This window comes from Balaenoptera musculus, chromosome 20, assembly GCF_009873245.2.
Source record: "Balaenoptera musculus isolate JJ_BM4_2016_0621 chromosome 20, mBalMus1.pri.v3, whole genome shotgun sequence".
In the NCBI taxonomy this organism is placed as follows: Eukaryota; Metazoa; Chordata; class Mammalia; order Artiodactyla; family Balaenopteridae; genus Balaenoptera; species Balaenoptera musculus.
This window is the reverse complement of record NC_045804.1, coordinates 809,454-830,184: the sequence shown is the minus strand read 5'-3', so window position 1 is coordinate 830,184 and position 20,731 is coordinate 809,454.

The following is a 20,731-nucleotide window of genomic DNA, read 5'->3' as shown; positions in this document are numbered from 1 at the left end:
TCCTGGTTCAGGCTTGGAAGGTTGTACCTTTCTAAGAATTTGTCCATTTCTTGCAGGTTGTCTCAAACACCTTCTAAGCCATGGTTGAGCATGTGGGATTGGTCACCTAGGAGAGATTTTTATTTTATTTTATTTTATTTTATTTTTTGGCTGTTCCACATAGCATGTGGGATCTTAGTTCCCTGACCAGGGACTGAACCTGTGCCCCATGCAGTGGAAGCTCTGAGTCCTAACCACTGGGCCACCAGGGAAGTCGCAGCAGAGATTTTAGTTTTTTGTTGCAACATTCCTAGCCTGGATTTTTTGCTCACTGAGTTACACGAAGCTTTGATAGTTACAAAGAAAGAAAGATGAGCTAGCAGCCCACCTATCAGGGTCTTGAATGTCCAGGAGAAAATGGACAAAGAGGTGTATAGCTGAGGGTTCTGCCCCCTGAGCATCCTTTGGTACTCACTGCCAGGGGCCAACCAATGGTAAGCCAGAGCTGCTAACAAGATCAGGATAATTCACAGCTCCCAGTGGGTCTTGCCTGGGTAGTCAATGAAATCTCACTGGGGGAAAGAAAAGAATACTTCTACCTGAATCCCTCATCAGTCTGGACTCATTACTGGCTTCTCTGTAGTTGGACTAAAGCAACAGGACAGCAGTTTGGGGACGGCTGATCTGAAGCACAGCAAGCCGTGGCAGCTGGGCAGATGCAATTGCACCGAATTCAAGGGAACCCCGCAAGTGGCTTCTACCAGCAACGTGGGTCTCAATCAGCACCATCCGAACAAGCCTCATAGAAAGTGCAGGTGATAAAGCAGCAGCAGTTTCCACAAGCTCTCACAAGTGGTGGAGTCTCTGAGAAATGGGGTAACACGTGGGGTGGGGAGGAAAGACCTCAGAAGAGACAGCGGCACCCAGAGCCCAGCTCAGCTCCAGTCCGGAACGTACCCCGCCTCCTCCCAGCTCTCGCTCCGCTCACAACTGCCTTTCTTCAATCCGCTTATTAATACGGGTGCTCAGTCCCCACCACGTGCCAGGCACTGTGCTTTCCACACCTTATGTAATCCTCGCAATTCTATGACATATACGATTATTTCCCCCTTTCTCAGATGCAGAAACTGAGGCTCTCAGAGGTTAAGCATCTTGCAGCTGTTATGACCTAGAGCTGGGATTCAGACCCAGGCGTTCAGACTCCAGAACCTCCCTCTGAACCCCCTAACCCTTGCTCCTCAACGTGCGGCCCCCCGTGCAGGGATGTGGCAGCAGCGGTGGGCGCCGGTAGTCACCTGGGAGGTGTCAGGGTGCAGAATCTCTGTCCCTCTGCCACGCCCGACACCGGCTGAGAATCTGCATTTTAACAAGATCCCCAGGTGACGCGTGGGTTTATTAACTGTAGAGAGGGAGCCTGGCGCTGGCTTCCCACTGCTGTGCCTCTGCCCGCACTTCTCTCCAGGACCCTGAGGACAGGCTAGGGGCTGGACAGTGCTGGAGGGGGCCATGGGGATGGGGCCAGCGCACCATAGGGTCCAAAGGGGGGCTGAACTGGGTCCCATGACTTCCGTAGACACGGAAACGGGATTATGACCACTTCCCAAGCCTGGCAATATTTCCTGAGGTTGAGGGGTTGCAGCATGCACCATTCTAATGTTTCTCTTCAGTGCTTGAGTCATTGTCAAGATGCCACCGCCCGCCACTGAGCTCTGTTTCTCAGAGACTTTTAACAGTCTTCAGAGCCTGTTTCAGGGCAGACCTGGTCCCTTTCATAAATGAGTTGGAATTTAAACACTCCGGCTGAGAACGATGATCCAGCCCTAGAGTCAAGACGATCTAGTGCTGAGGTTGGGGGGTGGGCCCTCAGTCAGTCCAGGGGTTCTTAACCCTGGTGTACATCCCAGGTCTCCAAAGGCTCTTCCGAGACCTACCCCCTGAGTCCTCTCCAGATTCAGCAAATCGGAATCTCTGCAGGGAGGTCCAGGAATCCTTTCTACAAAAGCTTTTCAAGACGAAAACTCTAATTCGAAAAGATACACGCACCGCAGTGTTCACTGCAGCACTGTTTACAATAGCCAAGACGTGGAAACAGCCTAAATGTCCAAAGACAGATGAATGGATAAAGAAGATGTGGTACATATATACAATGGGATATTACTCAGCCATACAAAAGAATGAAATAATGCCATTTGCAGCTACATGGATGGACCTAGAGATTATCATACTAAGTGAATTAAGTCAGGCAGAGAAAGACAAGTATTATATGATATCATATATACATGGAATCTAAAAAGTAATACAAATTAACTTATTTACAAAACAGAAACAGACTCACAGACATAGAAAACAAACTTATGGTTACCAAGGAGGAAATGGGTCGGGGAGGGATAAATCAGGAGTATGGGATTAATAGATATACCCTACTATACATAAAATAAACAACAAGGATTTACTGTATAGCATAGGGACCTATATTCAATATCCTGTAATAACCTATAAAGGAAAAGAATCTGAAGCTGTACACCTGAAACTAACACAACATTGTAAATCACTTATATTTAATTTTTAAAAAAGAGCTTTTCAGGTGATTATAGAATAATCTCAGGAGTAGCAATTGAAAATAGTTATTTCTATTCCACTCCCACCCCACTTCCAACCAAAATCCTGAGCAGTCAGAGGGCAGAAGGGAACTTTAAGAAATCAGAATACAGGGGGCTTCCCTGGTGGCACAGTGGTTGAGAATCTGCCTGCCGGTGCAGGGGACACTGGTTCGAGCCCTAGTCTGGGAGGATCCCACATGCCGCGGAGCAACTAGGCCCATGAGCCACAATTACTGAGCCTGCGCGTCTGGAGCCTGTGCTCCGCAACAAGAGAGGCCGCGACAGTGAGAGGCCCGTGCACCGCAATGAAGAGTGGCCCCCACTTGCCGCAACTAGAGAAAGCTCTTGCACAGAAATGAAGACCCAACACAGCCATAAATAAATAAATAAATAAATAAAAATTAATAAAGTAAAGAAATCAGAATACAAATGAGTTTTAAGACAAAACACCAGGCTTCAAAGGCATTTCAGCTCGTGGACAGTTGAACTATGGACCCAGACTCTTCCCAGAGGCTCCTGGCTGGTTCTCTTCTCTTCTGTGGTTAGGAAGTGGGCAGCTTGAAAATCTCTGGCCAAGACAATGGTCCCTGAACCTGGCTGTACTTCAGAACTGCCTGGGAAGATTGTTAAACACACAGATGCCTGGCCCTCTGCCTGAGCCTCTGAGTCAGGAGGGCAACCGTTCAGGACCTGGATGGATTTTTACGTTCCTCCAAGTGATTGCGATGCATTACAGGAGTGTGGATCGCTGGGCTGGGGACTTGTAGCTTCTTCGGATGCCCAAGTAGATCAAGTTTTGATCTGAGGGCTGGGACACAGTCCTGAGTTCCCAGAAGGCCCCCAGGGAGCCAAAGAGAGCGGACCACCCTCACCTGGGAGTGATGTCGGTTGAAGCACCAAGGAAGGGGTCTCAAGCAGCCAGAAAGAGATGACAGCAAAGATTGAGCAGAAGAGGGAATCCAGGGGTACGGACCTGCGTCGAGCTTAGATGGAGCTCCGTTTGCTCAAAAACACGTCACACGGCTCTGCTGTAGAGTCTGCGTACAGAGATGGCTTCTGCGACGAAAATCATCGTGCACACTTGACTTGGCTGTACAATGACTGACTACGGTGAAGGCCGGAAAGTGAAGTGAAAAAGTTACGTGTCAAGTATGGATTCTGCACCAGAGGTCCTATTACTTTATGTCTCAAAATCAAGTTTAAATTGCTTTGGGCCCCTACCTAGTGACTGGCAGAAAATTCAGTCTCAAGAGATTCTGGAGGGTCCATTCTTCCCCTTCTTGGTTATAAAGTCCCCCAACTTCTGTGGCGTTAGAAAACTGGGCAGGGGCTGGGGCTGCAGCCTGCGTTCAGGATGGCCCCCATCTTTCAAGTTGTTCTTTGGGCTCCAAGATGCTGCCGATAAGCCCTGGTCACCGCCAAGAGATGGTCCTTGACTCCCAGGCAACACTGCTCTGGGCCAGGGCGGGGCGTCTCAGCAGCACCCTGCACGGAGCAGCCCTCACTGGCCAGAAGGTTCTACAGGCCAGGCACCCAAATGCGTGCTCCGAGGGGACAGTGCTCCCCTCTGGCCATTTCTGCCTTCCATACTCCCTCCCAGCTGCTCCCATTTGGTTATTTCTCCAGCTGCCCCAGCAAAGAGCTTCTGGACGTGCCATGCTGGCCCTCCCTTCCCAGGGATGGGAACAAGTGAGGAGTGGCGAGAATAAGCCTAGTTAAAGACTTATGTTTTTCCTAGTAACTCTCCCCGATCCTGCTGTGAAGTCCAGGCTGGATTTTAGGAGGCCAAGATGGCTCTCTTCTCTTTTCATTACTTTCAGCATCTTTGGGACACAGACGGATTTGCCAGCCAGTGAGGCAGCCCTGCGGTCAGAGCAGCTGCGTCATCTACACGCAAAGGGAGACGAGGTGGCCCCCCGCCCCCGCTCCCACCTCCACCAAGAACAGGCGTCGCTCAGAGCACACTTTTCTTGAATCACCAACTGGACCTGTTTAATTTTGCTGTTAAGAAAGGCCGAACCTTGCCTAAAAAGTCACATCCGTGCTAGGAAGTCTGGCCCTAGGATTTGTGTTAATACATGGCTGTAGTCTAGACTACCCTGAAGCAGCTGCTCTGCCGATTCTAGTCCAGATGTGTATCAGTCAGGCTGCAAGTAACAGCAAGTGACTCTGGCAGATGGGAGCACCCAGGAATGTACTGGAAGGACACCAGGGAGCCGTGGATTCTTTAGGAAGACTGGAGACAGAGGCCCAGGAGGGGAGGCAGCAGGAAGCCCAGCCGTGGCATTTGCGGACGAGACCACAGACCGCCCACTCTGCCCCTGAGGGTGGCACCGCGACTACCTTGAAGAACCCCTCTCCGCCTCAATATTTTTTATATGGAGAAGTATCACTTCCAAATAAGAACAACGTTCTGAGGTAAGATAGAAAAAAACCAAAATAACAGCACCACCAAAATAAGACAAACCCAAACGTCCACAGCAAGGTGATCCCAGCGTGGTCGGTACACGGAGCACTAACGGGCCCTGCGCGCCCTTTCCTAGTTAATTCCCACCACAGCACCCAGAGATGAGCGCAGTCAGAGAGGCTGGGCATGTGCCCGGGGCTGCCCAGCAGGTGGAGGAGCCCAGGCGGGCAGCGGGTTTGTCCGTCCCGGAGGCTGGTCTCTTCCCTCCCCCAGCCGTTCCTCCCTGCTCTCCTGGCCAAGCTCTGATCCCCTAATTGCACTGAAGTGAGAGTGTCTTTTTGGCTCCAAGCCTCCTGCAGATGAAGCCAGCTAGCTGCTTGTCTTCCAGCCCTATGGACTTCCCAGCCCTGGGAAGTGGCTGGCTCTCCTTTTCCCTGGATAGAATGTAATTTCCACGTGCTTTTCAGCAGTTTTATTGATTGAACGTGGTTCCAAGCTTTTTCATCCTTGACATGTCAGCTCCAACACGGTCCTACAGGACACGGGGCATCCTTGTTAAAGAGGAAAGTCCGCGATAGGACAGCCTTTCTCATGTAAGGAGCTGCTTTAGCTTATTCCTTGGTTAAAACTGAGCGTGCCTCGGAGACAAACAAACACTAAAAAACCAGCCACACCTGCAGTTTCTGGCTGTTCCCTGGGGTGGAAGTGATAAAGCCTTTCAACTTAAGGACTTGGCAGTGAATCAGTCACCTCATTAAAGATGTATGGCAACAGGGGAAAACCTGCCTTCCTATTAGGTTATAATAACAACAAAAAATGACGTCAGCCGTATTTGGTGGAAAGAACACCAGCTTTGGGGTCAGAAGATACACGTTTGAGTCCAGGCTCTGCCACTGGCCAGCGGTGTGAGTCTGACCGAGTTACTGAAGTTCTCTCAACCTCAATGTCTTCATCTGCAAAACGAAGTTTTGGGGGCTTCCCTGGTGGCGCAGTGGTTAAGAATCCGCCTGCCAATGCAGGGGACACGGGTTCGAGCCCTGGTCTGGGAAGATCCCACATGCCGCGGAGCGACTGGGCCCGTGAGCCACAATTATTGAGCCTGCGCGTCTGGAGCCTGTGCTCCGCAACAAGAGAGGCCGCGACGGTGAAAGCCCGTGCACCGCGATGAAGAGTGGACCCCGCTTGCCACAACTAGAGAAAGCCCTCGCACAGAAATGAAGACCCAACACAGCCACAAATAAATAAATAAACAATACTTAAAAAAAAAAAAAGTACATGTTGGAACCATCAATGATATTGAATTTAAGAGATTAATTTAACTTAATATTTAAAAAAAAAAAACAAAAAAAAACCCACGAGGTTTTGGTGAAGATCAAGTAAAAGTATACTCGCGAAAGTTTTGCACAAATATTAGCTTTGGTACTATTACCCCTAGAAAGACCACACTATATATAGCTACTTTCTTGCAAACCAGGATGATCTCATAAGGATGGAGCAATTATTAATAGCATGTGCGCCAGAACCTGATTCATCAGTCTAAGCCTCGTGTTACAGACTCCCATTGCACGAACAGGAGGAAGAAAAGGCACTCGTGAAAACCACGTGTATAAATCTCCAGAAGAGCCCACAAGTTTTCCAGCGGGGGGTCCTCGAAGTGCGACCCCCAAACAGCAGTAGAAGCATCACCTGGGAATATGTTCAAAATGCAAATTCTCAGGCCCCACCTGGCCCGATTCAATGAGAAACTCTGGAGGTAGGGCCCTGTCATCTGTATTTTAACAATATTTAAAGATTATTTATAATTTAAAACATTTTTTTAATTTAATAAAAATTTAACAAGATGAACGCCCTTCAGAGGGATGAAGTTTGAGATCTGCTACTTTACATACCTGACCTCAGTTAGTCGTTACAACAAAGCTGCTTTATTATTCCCACTTTAGAGCTGAGGAAACTGAGGCTCAAAAGAGAAACAGAATTTGCCCCAGTTCACAGGCATTCACCCGGCCCCTGCCTACTCCCCTGCTCTGCTGCGGATTATCTGGTAGAGGTGTTGAGACAGTCTTTCCTGTGGATGATTAAACAGCTGGTGCAAACTTCCAGGTCAGCCAGTGGAGTGGCCACAACATACCAGGAAGCTGTGTCACTGAGAAAACCCAGCCAGCAAGGGCTGTGCACAATGCCACAGTGACTCATGGAAGCCCGGGTGGCCTGCTCTGAGGATGAGAGCTCCCCAGTGACCTTTGCACATCTTACTGAGTCTTTCCTACTTGGCTCTTGTACACGCGGCACACTCATCCCCAAGCCCCCTCCCAGCCGGTCCAGCCCCGCTGATGGCATCCTGGCCCTGGCGGAGCTTTCAGGCTGGCTGGCCTCCCCGCCCTCCCAGCCTTCCTCAGACTCTCCAGGTAAGGGCAGGAGCCTGGGCTTGCCCATCCTGTCTTAGCTGAGAGGTCCCCCCTTCCAGCCGGACCTCTGCTGCTTCTGAGGGTGGGGTTCTTCTACATCTGGCTCCCCCTCCCCTGCTCCTGGCAGCTCTGGATGTGTCACCCACCACCAGGAAGGACACCAAGGGTCATTCCCAAGGCTTCACCCAGAAACCCTCTTTTCCCAAATGGATTTTCCATTTCCCTCGTCAGGTGCCCCCAGAGTGGAGCTACACCCTCACCCACCCACTCAGGATACTCGCTCCACACCTGGGCTAGGGACGAGGGAGAATTTCATCAGGGCTGAATTCATGTAAGTCCTAGGAAAATGTTTCCTTAATGATCTCAGGTCCCCCAGGTTTGGGTGGAAAAGGAGGCTACAGTCAGGGTTCAAGCTACCAGAAGACTTGGCTGATGACCTTCCAGGCTGCCCTTCCCTGTGCATAATCTTGCTTACATCTCACTGGACGCTTTTAGCTGCTGAGGACGCTGGGATGTGCTCTCTCAGCTGGGCGCATAGCCTCCAGAATAGGATGGCAAGGAAGAAGAGGCAAATGGAGTTGGGTGGACTACGGCATCCTCAGAAACTTAGGAGTGTAGTTAGTTGCAGGAATAGCCATGCCGGTACCACTCATGGACTAAGAAAATGCTGCATGATTTCACAACCAGGAGGTGGCTAATGAGCTCTGAAGGGGCAAGCTCAGCAGCGCACTGGATTGGGAGTGGAGCGTGATTGAAGACAGGTGACAAGGGTTAAACAATGAGTGGACAGTGGGGAGGTGGAGATGTAGGACCCAGACTTCCCTACAGAGCCCTCTGAGTAAAGAGAAATGAGAAAGAGACAGAGAGGACATATACACACAGCTCCCAGCCTTCATTTTGACTGTGTCTTTTCTTCTCCCGGCTCAGCCTTGACAAGACTTAATAACTGTAAAATTGACGGATCTGAGCTTCGGTCTCTCTCTCTTCTTCTTCCTGGGGAAAGTGCTAATGAGGAACGGAATGGCCAAAGGCTGAACTTCAGGAGGGATAAGCAGGTCCCGAGAAATACGTACCAGCTGAGTGCTGGGGATTTTCTCCATGACAAAAAGCTGTTAAGTTCTTACTCTTTCTCCTGATGGTCCTTGCTTTCTCCTTCCTGTCTTCTTTTTATTCTTCCTTTATGATCCTTTCTTTCTTCCATTCCCAATATATGTGTCTTAAGTAGGGAACTTATATTTCTTGACCAGCTACTTATGTGCCAGGTACTGGACTTGGGGTCTCAACTACATTATCTCAGTTCTCCCAGCAGCCTTTGTAGGGATGTACATTATTACACTCATTTTACAGAAGAGGAAATTGAGGCTCACCGAGTTTAAATAATCTGTCAAGGTCACACAGCTAAGTGAACTGCCGCTGGGAATTACAACTAGATTTGTTGGATTCCAAAGCATTTTTCTCTCTATTATTTTCTGGAGGGTTTGTGAAGTGCTGTCAAGGGGCTAAAGAAATGTCAATTACTCACTTGAGTCCAAGGTCACAAAAGAGACATGGAATTCCTGTTTGCTTTTTATAAAGTCCAGATCTGTCTTTCTATCAAGTACCACTGATCTGCTAGCAGAAATCCTCACAAGGAAGAGCTTGAGGAACCCAGTGCTTTGCTGTCTGTCTCGGTTTTCCAGGGGCTCAGCCCGCCCCCCACCAGCCAGGGGCGCTCAGCCTGCCCCCCACCAGCCAGGGGCTCTCAGCCTGCCCCCCACCAGCCAGGGGCTCTCAGCCTGCCCCCCACCAGCCAGGGGCTCTCAGCCTGCCCCCCACCAGCCAGGGGCGCTCAGCCGGCCCCCCACCAGCCAGGGGCGCTCAGCCTGCAGGCAGGGTGATGAGGACCAGCAGCCAGGTGCTCCGTTTATAGAATCTCTCAGACAACCAATAAAAGAGTAGCAACTTTCATAGCAACTTGACATTGGTGGAGTTTCTAATAGACAAAGCATTTTCCGCTGCTATTGCCCCAAGATTTTTCATAAGAAGTAAAAGAGGGTTTTGGCCCTTACTTGGATTATTAGCAGTAATGAAACAGTAATAAATTCTGGAATGGATCCACTGGCGGCCTTTCCAAGAACAAGCCTCAGCTTCTCTGTCTCTCTCTTCCTCTCTCTCCCTCTCTCTGGGCCACTTACATTTCTGATCATGCAGTGAGATTCTTTCATTTGTGGAAATCTACCTCAGAACATATTTTATGTGGTAAAAGAAGGCAAGAGTGATGGCTATATGCTTATTTATTATTTTCTCATTAAATGGCTCTTTAGTGAACCAAAAATAACCTCTTTGATCAACAAACACATATTGATCTCTTCCGAGGCTGAGTGAATGTGAAAAGACATGATCTGATGTAGTTAGAAAAAAGTATCCTGAGCTGCGATACTGGCTAATATTTTCATTCCAAATGTCTGGTGGAACCAATGGCTGATATTTTCAAAAAGAGAAGAGCCTGAGGTATAGCAGTGGTGGCAGCTCCTTGGAAGCATTTGTCCTTCACTTTTTAAAAACCTGGATCCAGACACTGGGCTGTGCAACACGAATATTTTTCTTTAAAAGGCAAGTACATACTGAGGTTACCTGTGGGGAACAGGAAAGGAGGGGGCAGTGGGGAGAAAACACTTCTCTACTATTTGTCTTTGACTACGTATCTAACCGAGCCTTCTTTTAAAAAACAGAAACTAGTTCAATAAAAGCAAAAAACACCCCCCACAAAAGAGGGGGCACGAGCAGAGACTGTTTTTGAAAAACTCACCCCCTTGGCCCAGATTCACCCGAAACATATCGTCGCTGTTTCCCTCAAGCTGATGTACCTATTGTAAATGCCCAAGCACCTTTGTCATCAAGAGCACCAAGTGGAAATGCCGATGGCAGGGTTTCGGGGGTGGGTCCTAACTTCTGAGTTGCTCTGTTTGGTTCTGGATGTCACAGGTACCCAGCAAGCGTGAAGGGGAAAGGTGAGGCATTGGTCCTGTAAATTTGAGGGGAAACAATTTTGGTTGTAATTAGCTGGGTGCCCCAGGAGAAATCATACTGACTTTACTTTGTGTTGTTTGAGAACCTCTGGCCCCAGCATCCCTACCTGTCAGTGGAGATTTTCCAGCTCAGAGACTGGTTCATTCGGAGCCCCTGCCTGCTTCTGCGTGGGTGGGTAAGCGCCCCAGCACCTCGGAGGCTGCAGCTGGAGCCCACGTGGAATCTGTCCTGATAACTATGAATCCGATTTGCATGTCCCTCCAGGCAATCTGGCTGCAGCGAGAAGAGAGAATAACAAGAGCTGCTCTCTCCGTCTCCTGCACGACCTTCCTGAAAATACAGTGGACCCTCGGACAATGCGGGCCGTGCGGAACCCACCTCCCACACAGTCAAAAGTCTGCAGACCGCTATCTCTGCCGCAAGAGCAAAGGAACAGGTCGATGACTCACCACGGGCGGGAAGCTGGAACGCTTTGGATAGTCAGGACTCAAACCCTAGTTCTTTTGATTACGCATCCTGGGATCCCTAATCGAACACAAATTTTCCCCACACTTAGTTCATTTAAAGATCTGTAAAGTATGTATATATATATGTACTATATTTATTGGAAAAGAATCTGAGAAAGAATATATATATATATACACACACACACACGTATATGTATAATACATATATATATATGAATCACTTTGCTGTACACCTGAAACTAATACAGCACTGTAAATCAACTATTCTTCAATAAAAAGATTTTTAAAAATCTATGTGTAAGGGCTTCCTTGGTGGCGCAGTGGTTAAGAATCCGCCTGCCAATGCAGGGGACACGGGTTTGAGCCCATGTCCGGGAAGATCCCACATGCCATGGAGCAACTAAGCCCATGCGCTACAACTACTGAGCCCACATGCCACAACTACTGAAGTCCGCGCGCCTAGAGCCCGTGCTCTGCAACAACAGAAGCCACAGCAACAAGAAGCCCACGCACCGCAACAAAGAGTAGCCCCCGCTCGCCGCAACTAGAGAAAGCCCACGTGCAGCAGGGAAGACCCAATGCAGCCAAAAATAAATAAATAAATAAATAATATCATTAAAAAAGGAAAAAAAAATCTATGTGTAAGTGGACCTGTGCAGCTCAAGCCTGTATTGTTCAAGGGTCAACTGTACATATATTTACTTATTTCTCATATGAAGTGACACGAGGCAAACTGGTGATTGTTAAGCTATTTTCTGTCACCAAGGGGCTCTTTAAAAAAAAGTGGTTGGTGTTTGATAGTTTAGCCCAATAATCCAGTGTTTTCTAGATACTGGAGTAGGTAGAAATGGATATAGTTATACTTTTTATTTTTATTTGATTTTATTTTTTTTGGCCGCACCGTGCAGCTTGTGGGATCCAACCAGGGATCAAACCCGGGGACTGGCGATGAAGGCCGTATCCTAACCACTGCACCATCCGGGAATTCCCGAGTTATACTTTTTAAAGAGACCCTACATCTGAAAATTCAATTTCATAAAAGGATAAATTAGAAACATTAAAAATGTTGTGAATGGTGTTTACTAAATCCTTTTCTTAATTCCATAAAGAATTTCTTCAGGTAACGGCTCTTCAAGTTCACCTTAGCATTTGTTTAAAGATGATTAATTGGTTGAATTGGGAATCCTAAGAACTTAAAACTCAAGTGTGGAAGACCATTTATGGGGAATCAGTCAGAAGTGAAGTTAGAGCATCTTCGAAAGATCATGAGTCATTGGACAAAAACAAGTCAACCCTGAGCTCCTTGAAGACGGGAACCTTGGCTTCCATCTCTGATTCCAAAGACCTGGCCAGATGTCCAAATAGAATCAGGACCCTGAGCCACGGACTCCAGCCACGATGCTTGAGACGATGGGGCACAAAGGTGCCTTCCCTGGGGGCTATTGGGGCACATTTGGGGTCTCAGGGACATGGGGGCAGGGAGGCAGCAGAATGGGGGACGGGCAGAGCAGGTTCTAGAGTCTGCGACCTTGAGCACGGAAAGGGAGAGGCTGGACAGCCTCCCTCAGAAACCAGCGCTCCCTGAGAACCAGCCTCCCGGAAGAGGCAGGAACAAGGAAGTGGGGGGAAGAGGAGAGAGGCTGACTGACACCCCCCCCCCCGACAATCTCCCATTTTACAGGCCCCAAAAGTGGGACTTACTTCCATGGCCCTCATCAAAACTGAAATGATGCCAGGGGCAAGCAGGCCTCCTGTCCTCCCGAATCTTCTCCCCCTTTCCTGCTCAGGCAGGTTTCTCTAAAAAGCCAGAAAGACAATCCAAAGATGGACCAAAAAAAATTTTTTTAATGCAAATAAGATCAAGTGAGGAAGTTAACAAGATATGAAAGGTTTGGGTCAAAGTATGGAAGGCTGGTAACAGATTCTGTTTTGGGTTCTGATGGTTGAGTTCAGCCCAGCCCACTCGAATGGAAGCCTCGTAAGAGAAGGGTCTTTATTTTGTAACCGCTGTATCCCCAGTGCTGTGCATGGTGGCACCTCCAGGGGTATTTATTGGCTGCGGAATGAACAAAGCTGCAATGTGCTAGGTGCTATGCTACAAAGCAGGAAGTTTCCAAGAAAGGATTTTACGAAGCTCGCGGTTGGTGAGACTAAATATGAAGAGGTGAATCCCCAGAGTGTATGGAAGCAAAAAGGAAAAGTTAGGGATCAGGACAAGGGAAGTACTTGATAGCTAAGGGGGGAGTCGGCCGCTACTGATGTGGAAACGAGGAAGATGGAGACACACTCAGCCATCCCAGTGGTCTGCCCAAGGCCTGCCTGGTTATCTTTATCCAGACAAAGCCCGACAGAAACTGTTGCAGAGGAATTTTTGTCTTAATGGTCAGACATCTAACTCCTTAGAAGGAGTAACAGCAGATTTCATTTGCAACACGTTACATCTATGGTAGAAAGCTAGGTGTATCTGGCTCAAGTCTTTCTACAGTCTCATGAATAGTACTTGAGATTCTAAGGGTTGAGTTTAAGACTTATCCGTTCTAGTGAATTTGCTAGTCTGTGTTTAAGAAATGGCAGAGGAAAAGCAATTAAAAACCATAAAACAAACTTGCTATTTGTTGCTAACTTTGTCAGAGTCGGTAAGATCACCTTTCTTTACCATGTTCTGTTCATAAGTTAAATTATTGCCAATAAGAGAAGAACCCTCCCGGGTCCATGTTAGACAGCACAGAAAATGACAGAACACAGGATAGTTCCCAGTCACAAAAGCTTATGCATGTCTCCGTTCTTAACTTGCACAGAAGAAATGATGATCCTTGGTTAAAACTGATATTGCTGTGGAATTACAAAGTATCAAGCATGGGAGTTTGTGTTCATTTACACCATCTTCCTGTAGAACAAGTGCTCTGAGCTAAATTATACACTCTATCAAAGAAAAAAAAAATGTAGCAAATAGATGGTGACTCAGCTGCCTTGAAACATTTGTTTTGCTTGTTTATTCCTTCTCTGAGCTGCATGAGGAAGCTCCATGTTTAGTCACCAAAAGCCATTCCTGCACCACTAGATGGAAGACTGGCTTCTCTCTGACTCTTTCAATATTTACAGTGTCAGCAGCAGCGTTCGTTCCTCACCCAGAAGATCTCCTAATCTGGGGGAAAAAAAAAAAAATCCCACTCTACAGTTGAGAGGACCGACCTGGGAGAATTCCTCTTGTGTAGCCATAAGAGTTGACATGAAAAATGATGATGGCACTGGCCATGGACCGCAGGCCATTTAGTGGGTGGGTGTAGGGTATGGGCTGCTGGTCGGTCAACCAGGGTTCACATCTCAACTCTGCTGGTTGCTACCTGAGCAATAGTAGATACATAACTTCACCTCCTCTCGGCTCAGCACCCCTTTGTCCCTCATAGGTTGAATGGGGATAATACCCCTCAAAGGATGTGGGGATAGAAGGAGTTGACACTTGCCTGTAAAGAGCTTAAAATAATTCCTGGGACATAGTCAGGCCCTTGGTAAATGTTAAATGCTTTTTTATTGTTGTTTCTCTCTTGTTAAACTTTATAAGTTATTAAATCATTTTAGGTCAGCTATAGAGAGCTAAATTATCTTACTGTCAATGAGAGGTATTTATTAGAGACAATGTTTATAAATTTCAAATTTATATTTCATTGGTCCAAATGAGCCAGGAGATACCATCATCTGACTTTACCTCAGCAGACCTCCTCGGGAGCTGTCTCTGGGACAGACCAGCTCTCGTCAAACAGTGTGCTTTCTGCATTCACGTCTTCGAAATTCCACTAAAAATTTTTTTTTCTAAGGCTATGGAGCAATTGGTAAGCCAGTTTTATCAATATTGAACCTTCATTTCTCTCTCTCTATGTATATATGAATGGTTTGAGCTAAATATATATATTTATATTAATATATTTATATTTACAATATATTTAATAGATATTTAAATAATATATTTATATTAAATATATTATATTGTTTATATTAATAATATATTGATATAGTTAATATATTTAAATAATATATATTGATATTAAATATATATATATTTAGCTCAAACCATTTTTCAATCACTGACACCCAGACCGTAAGAGAAGCACCCAATTTCAAAGGTAATAAATCAAGATTTGACAACTTTAGTCCAATTCACTCTGAACATGTGTTTGATACTTTTAAGAAAGCAACTCAAGCATTCTTAGAAATGTATGTGCACACAGTACCCCAACTATGAAACTTGGGCTTCCTGCTGGTTCCGAGACCTTTGTTAAAAGGACGGAAAAAAATCCCTATATATAAATGTGGGTATAAGATAAAATTATACAGAAAAGATAAAATTAACACAGAAAGCTGTTAATGTGAGTTTTTATGACACTGAGGGTCACTTTTATCATTCTTTTGTCCAGAAAAACATTCAGAAGGATATATTTTTAACATTCATATTTAATTAACTGAAGTTAGATTTAAAAATATAGTTCTTCCTTAAACTTTTAAGTTTACAAATGGTACTCTTTTATTACTAATCACTTCTTTTAAAAAAATATTTATTTATTTATTTGGTTGCACCGGGTCTTAGTTGCAGCAGGTGGGCTCCTTAAGTGTGGCTCGTGGGCTCCTTAGTTGCGGCTCTAGGGCTCCTAAGCTGCAGCATGTGGGCTTCTTAGTTGCAGCATGAGGGCTCCTTAGTTGGGGCATGCAAACTCCTTAGTTGGGGCAGGCATGTGGGCTCTAGTTCCCTGACCGGGGATCGAACCCAGGCCCCCTGCATGGGGAGCGTGGAGTTTTATCCACTGCGCCACCAGGGAAGTCCCTACAAATCACTTTAGAGACGCTTTGAGGAAAAGGATAATAAACAATAATAAACAGAATTTGCCAATTCTCTGGCAAACAAAGGTCCCCTTATTAAGACTTAAAACTTAAGTAAGTCTTATAAATCTAGGGAATTCAAATTATAAAAATGGTGCTAAATGAGATGCTGGATGTTGCCTAAACTTCCTGTGGTCGTCGTCTCACAAGGCGTGTAAGTCAGATCGTCTTGCTGCACGCCTTGCACTCATACAGTGCTGTGTGTCGATTACATCTCAGTAAAACTGGAAAGGAAAAAACCTGGTGAATCTTAAAATTCTCTTAGGTGTTTTCATGCTGCTTACAGAGTCTGTGAGATTTCAACTTAAAATCGCAGCCCACATCCCTTATTCAGTTACACATTTTAAATTAGAATCTGTTAAATCCTCTAATATGCCAAATTTTCTTGAAAACGAGTATACACAGTTTCTAAACTTTACTCAAAAATACAAATACTGCAGGTTTAATTTACCATTGATAGAGCTAATTCTAGATCTCTCTGAAGTGAAGGACATTTACCCACTGAAGAGAAGACATTGAAACTGACCTACAATTTGAGGTGACCATTTCAGTTAGCCAAGGTCATCCCCAGACATTCCAAAAGAGAAGAAATCTGGAACTATGACACCAAGAATGACTTTTCTCCTGAATGCCTGTGGAGTTCGGCTGTTTTTAATAGATGCGCTGCCACAGACTCCAAAATATGGACCACACCACTGTGGCATTAAAATTATTTTGAGCTGAAGTCATTTGAGAGTCACAGATGCAGGAAGAGGCTTTTTCTCTGAACTTCCTTATCTATCTAAAAGCAGATCCTTGCAAAAGGACTCAACTATCATAAATCACCTCCCTGGGAGTTTCACAACTTTTATCACTGGAGATGGAATCAATGGGGTAAGAGATCACCTAAACAGACCTTGTCACAAAAATACCATATTTCCCATCTATTTTCCTAAGGGCCCATTTATCTTTGACTTTACATAAGTGCCCTTTGGTCCCCTTCTCTTCTCCTATTAAGACGGAATATGAGCCTCAAGTTCTAACCACCCCTTTGAGTAACATTTTTCTCTTTGCTTCTGTGTACATGGGAAAAAAATTGGCCTTTTCTCCTCTTAATTTCTTTTGTCAGTTTAATTCACATGCCCCTGTCACTCAACCTAAGAGAGTAGAGAAAAAGGTTTTTTTCCCCAATACCTATCAACCGTATTTAGTCAACATAATTATTTGACATACCTGTTTACTATTCCCTCTCCAGGGTCATTCCCATGATCATAAAAACATGAGGTTATCTTCCTATAAAAAATGTATTTAGATTTCAGTGACCACCCTCCACTTTTTAAAAACTTTTGCTTGCAACAGTACCCCTTAATCTCTGACTTCAGTTTCTTCCCCCGCCCCCCACTTTTTTTTTTTTGGCGGGATCTTAGTTCCCCCACCAGGGATCGAACCCGCGCCCACTGCGGTGTCTTAACCAATTAAGCACAGAGCCTCAACCACTGGATCGCCAGGGAAGTCCCCTCCCCTCTTTAAAGGGCCTCCAAGCAAGCTTTGACACACTCCCACCTCTCCACTGAAACTGTCGTTCTGTTCACTGTTTCTCCCCAATATCCTATAACAGTGCCTGAGCATAAGTGCTCAACGCATATTTATTAAATAGTGTTTCTGAATGCTTTTTCTAGTCTTCTTTCTTGGTAGAGTTATATCTTGTATGGAAATTTGAATGACATTTGAAAGGATTCCAAGGCTTTGGGAGGTATCACCATTCTAGTTCTAAGGCCACGCCAACTACAGAAACAATTGCAGATTGTACAGTTTGCCAGAAAAATTAAGTGTGCATTCAAAAGAAGCAGGCTGTCATCGCTGTACTGACTCTTGTGAAACAGCCCCTCCCAAGGGGAAGTTGGTGTGCCACGTCACTTACTGATTTACCTAGATAAACCTCGTGGGACAAACCTTCTGAGCAGCTTCTCCAGGTTTTCCTGGAATCTTTGCCCTATGTCGATTGGTGGGAGATGTGCTATTTTTACTCCATGACTGAGTACAGCAGGAAACATCCAAACTAAAACAAGATCAAAGTTTTGAAGGTAGTCATGCCTGTGCGTTAAATAAGAGCTGTCATCAAAATAGAAGTGAGAGTGTGGATGAGTTAAATTTTCCTGGGTGGAAGTGTCCACAGACTTCCCTCTCCCACTCAAATCACCAAAGAGAAGGTAAATTACACAAAGGCAGATATATATATATATATATATATATATATATAGTAAACACAAGATATGAACATTCCAGGGCCCAGCATTCACTGTTAAACAAAGGCGTTGAACCCAGTGATTGCCCGCACTCTCCCTCTGTTCAACCACCCTGATGCTCACTTCCACCCCAAACTACCTTTTTAAAAACCGTTGGTTCCTAGACTTTCTCTGATGCAAAATCATAGAAGGAGGACGGAAGGCCTTACCCTGAAGGGAAAGGTAGAGGGAGGTTTTGTTGAAAGTGATATATAATAAAGAGTACAAAAAAAATAGTAAAGGAGAGGAGGAGTAAAAGTCCCTCTAGCTGGGGGCAGAGGAGGGGATACCTTTGCGGGTGGGTGGCTTCTGAGAGACTACTGAGAACGTGGAGGGTTCCAAGTGAATGTGGCGGGTGTGGGGGGGAAGAAGAAAAAAAGAGGGCTTGAACAGTCTGGTCGGAAGCCCCCACCACACACATGGAGCCCCTGAGTGCTGTGGGGCTGGAACTAAACTTGACTCTCACACCTACTGGACAGAGCATGCTTGTCTTAGCCTCCGGGCAAAGGCGGCTGCGAGCCCTGCGGGAGGGCCCACGGGCTCCTCCCCTCATCTTCGAGTTCACCTGTTTATTTGGACTAGTGGACTTAGCTATTTAGCTTTAAACATGTTCACAGTTTTGTTGAGTACAGGATTGATTTAAGTTAGCTGTACGCATATTTATTTATTTTATTTTTTGACCGAGCGCCACATGGCTTGCGGGATCCTAGTTCCCCGACCAGGGAACGAACCTGCGCCCCCTGCAGTGGAAGCGCGGAGTCCTAACCACTGGACCGCCAGGGAAGTCCCTGTATGCATATTTAAAGTCTACAGTTGGGTGAGTTTTGATATGTGAATATCTGTGAAACCAACAAATAATGAACATAACCACCCCACCCCCAAAGTCTCCTCCTGGAGTTGATATTTTGGCATGTTTTGCCTTGTTTTAAGGTTTTATGGATATTGTCTAGAGATCGAGAGATAAGGTAGGGGACAGATGAAACAGGATTCGTCATGAATTGATAACTGTTGGAACTGGGGGACAGGTACATAGGATTTGTAGTTTTGTCACTTCCATGGGCTGATACGTCCCCCAGGCAGGTTCAGGGAAGCAACTAAGTAACTGCTCCCATTCCCATTAAATTCTAGGTGAATGCAAGACTATGAGAGTTGCTTGGGTCCTCTTGCAACTAGTTTTTTCAAAGAATCCAGGCCTTTCATAGAAAGCACTTTAAGGGTGAGGGTGGCGGGAAATGCAGTAGGTTTAAAACATGAACGCCAGCTTACATTTTTGGTACTCCTTCCGCGGGTCATCTCTTGCTTCCTAAGTCACAGCCACTGGGAGTGGAGGGAACGGCATCTGTCACTTCTGGAGGAATAACGGGCCCCGAAGAGGGGGGGTCTCACCATTCACTTTCTCCGAAACGCATGCTTGGTAAAGCTGAGACCCACCATCCTACCTTGCATTTGTAGGAGACTTTAGGATTTACTACCCACCATCTGGTTTTATTTATATTTATATACATTTATATATATGTATCATAGGGTTAAATGCTTAAGAAAATCCTAGGATAGTTATCAATATCTCCGTTTTTAGACGGAGAGAGAGAGACTTGAGAAGTTAATTTATCCAAATTACACAAATCAGTTAGTGCCGAAGCTCGGACTCGAACCCAGGTTTTCTGGGTTCTCCATCTGGTTTGTGCCATGGCTACTGGAGAAAACCTGGGAGAAAGTGGAGGAAAAACACTTTGTGGAGGAAGCAGAAACCTTGGACCCCTAGAAGCTTCCTTGGGCAGTCCACTCAGGAATTTAACTTCTAGTTGTGGATTGGGGCTAAGGAGGAGGTGAGGGTCAGCAGCTGAAAACACTTCCCGAGCATTTCACATGCAAATTAGTACCATCTCTACTCCACACAACAACAGTGAATTTCTGGCAATAAAACCTTTTGTGTTAAATATAACAAATACCTCCTTTTGGCGACAACATTAAAAATTATGGTTTCCAATGCCCTTTCAAAATGTGAGCCCTAGGCCAAAGGCTTCTTTTCCTGCACAGAAAAGCGTTTATATTCCCACCATCCAGAGAGGGTCACTTAAATGAACATTTTGCCATGTATACCTTTGTATACACCTGTGTATACATGCACAAGCATATTTATATCATATAGATGTGGGTGTACATACATTGTAAAAAATGGCATCTCTGAATATCGTTTTACATCCTGCTTTCCCTTTCCAGGGAATTATAGGCTTCTTAGAATGCAGTATATCTAATTAGGGATCGATGATATTTTGCTTTGAGGTTTTCCAAAAGTCTGGTCCAGGCAGCACCTCTGCAAAGAGTGCTGGGCTTCCTCCTCAAAGTCAGGGGTCACAGAGGAGGGCTCTCACAAACTGTGTGTTCAGTCTACCACATCTGCTCTCCTGCACTTCCCCCAGGAAACAGCAGACTCTAAAATCGTTGCTAACGTCCATGTCTGACTGACCACTCCACCTCCCCAGGGGTACCCCTTTCTGGAATCCCCTCCATTTTAGTGCCGCCATGGAGATCCTTCTCAGGTGGGCTGCCGGGGCTGAAGCTGAATCTGGCCTCTGTACTTGGATGCCAAATTAAATCTCGGAGACAGGGTTTTGGGTGAAGTAGAAAAGGATAGTTTTATTTTGCCAGGCAAAGGGGGACACAGTGGGCTCATGCCCTCAAAACTGTGTATCCCGACCTGGAGGGGGTAGTGAGGAGTTTTCTAGTA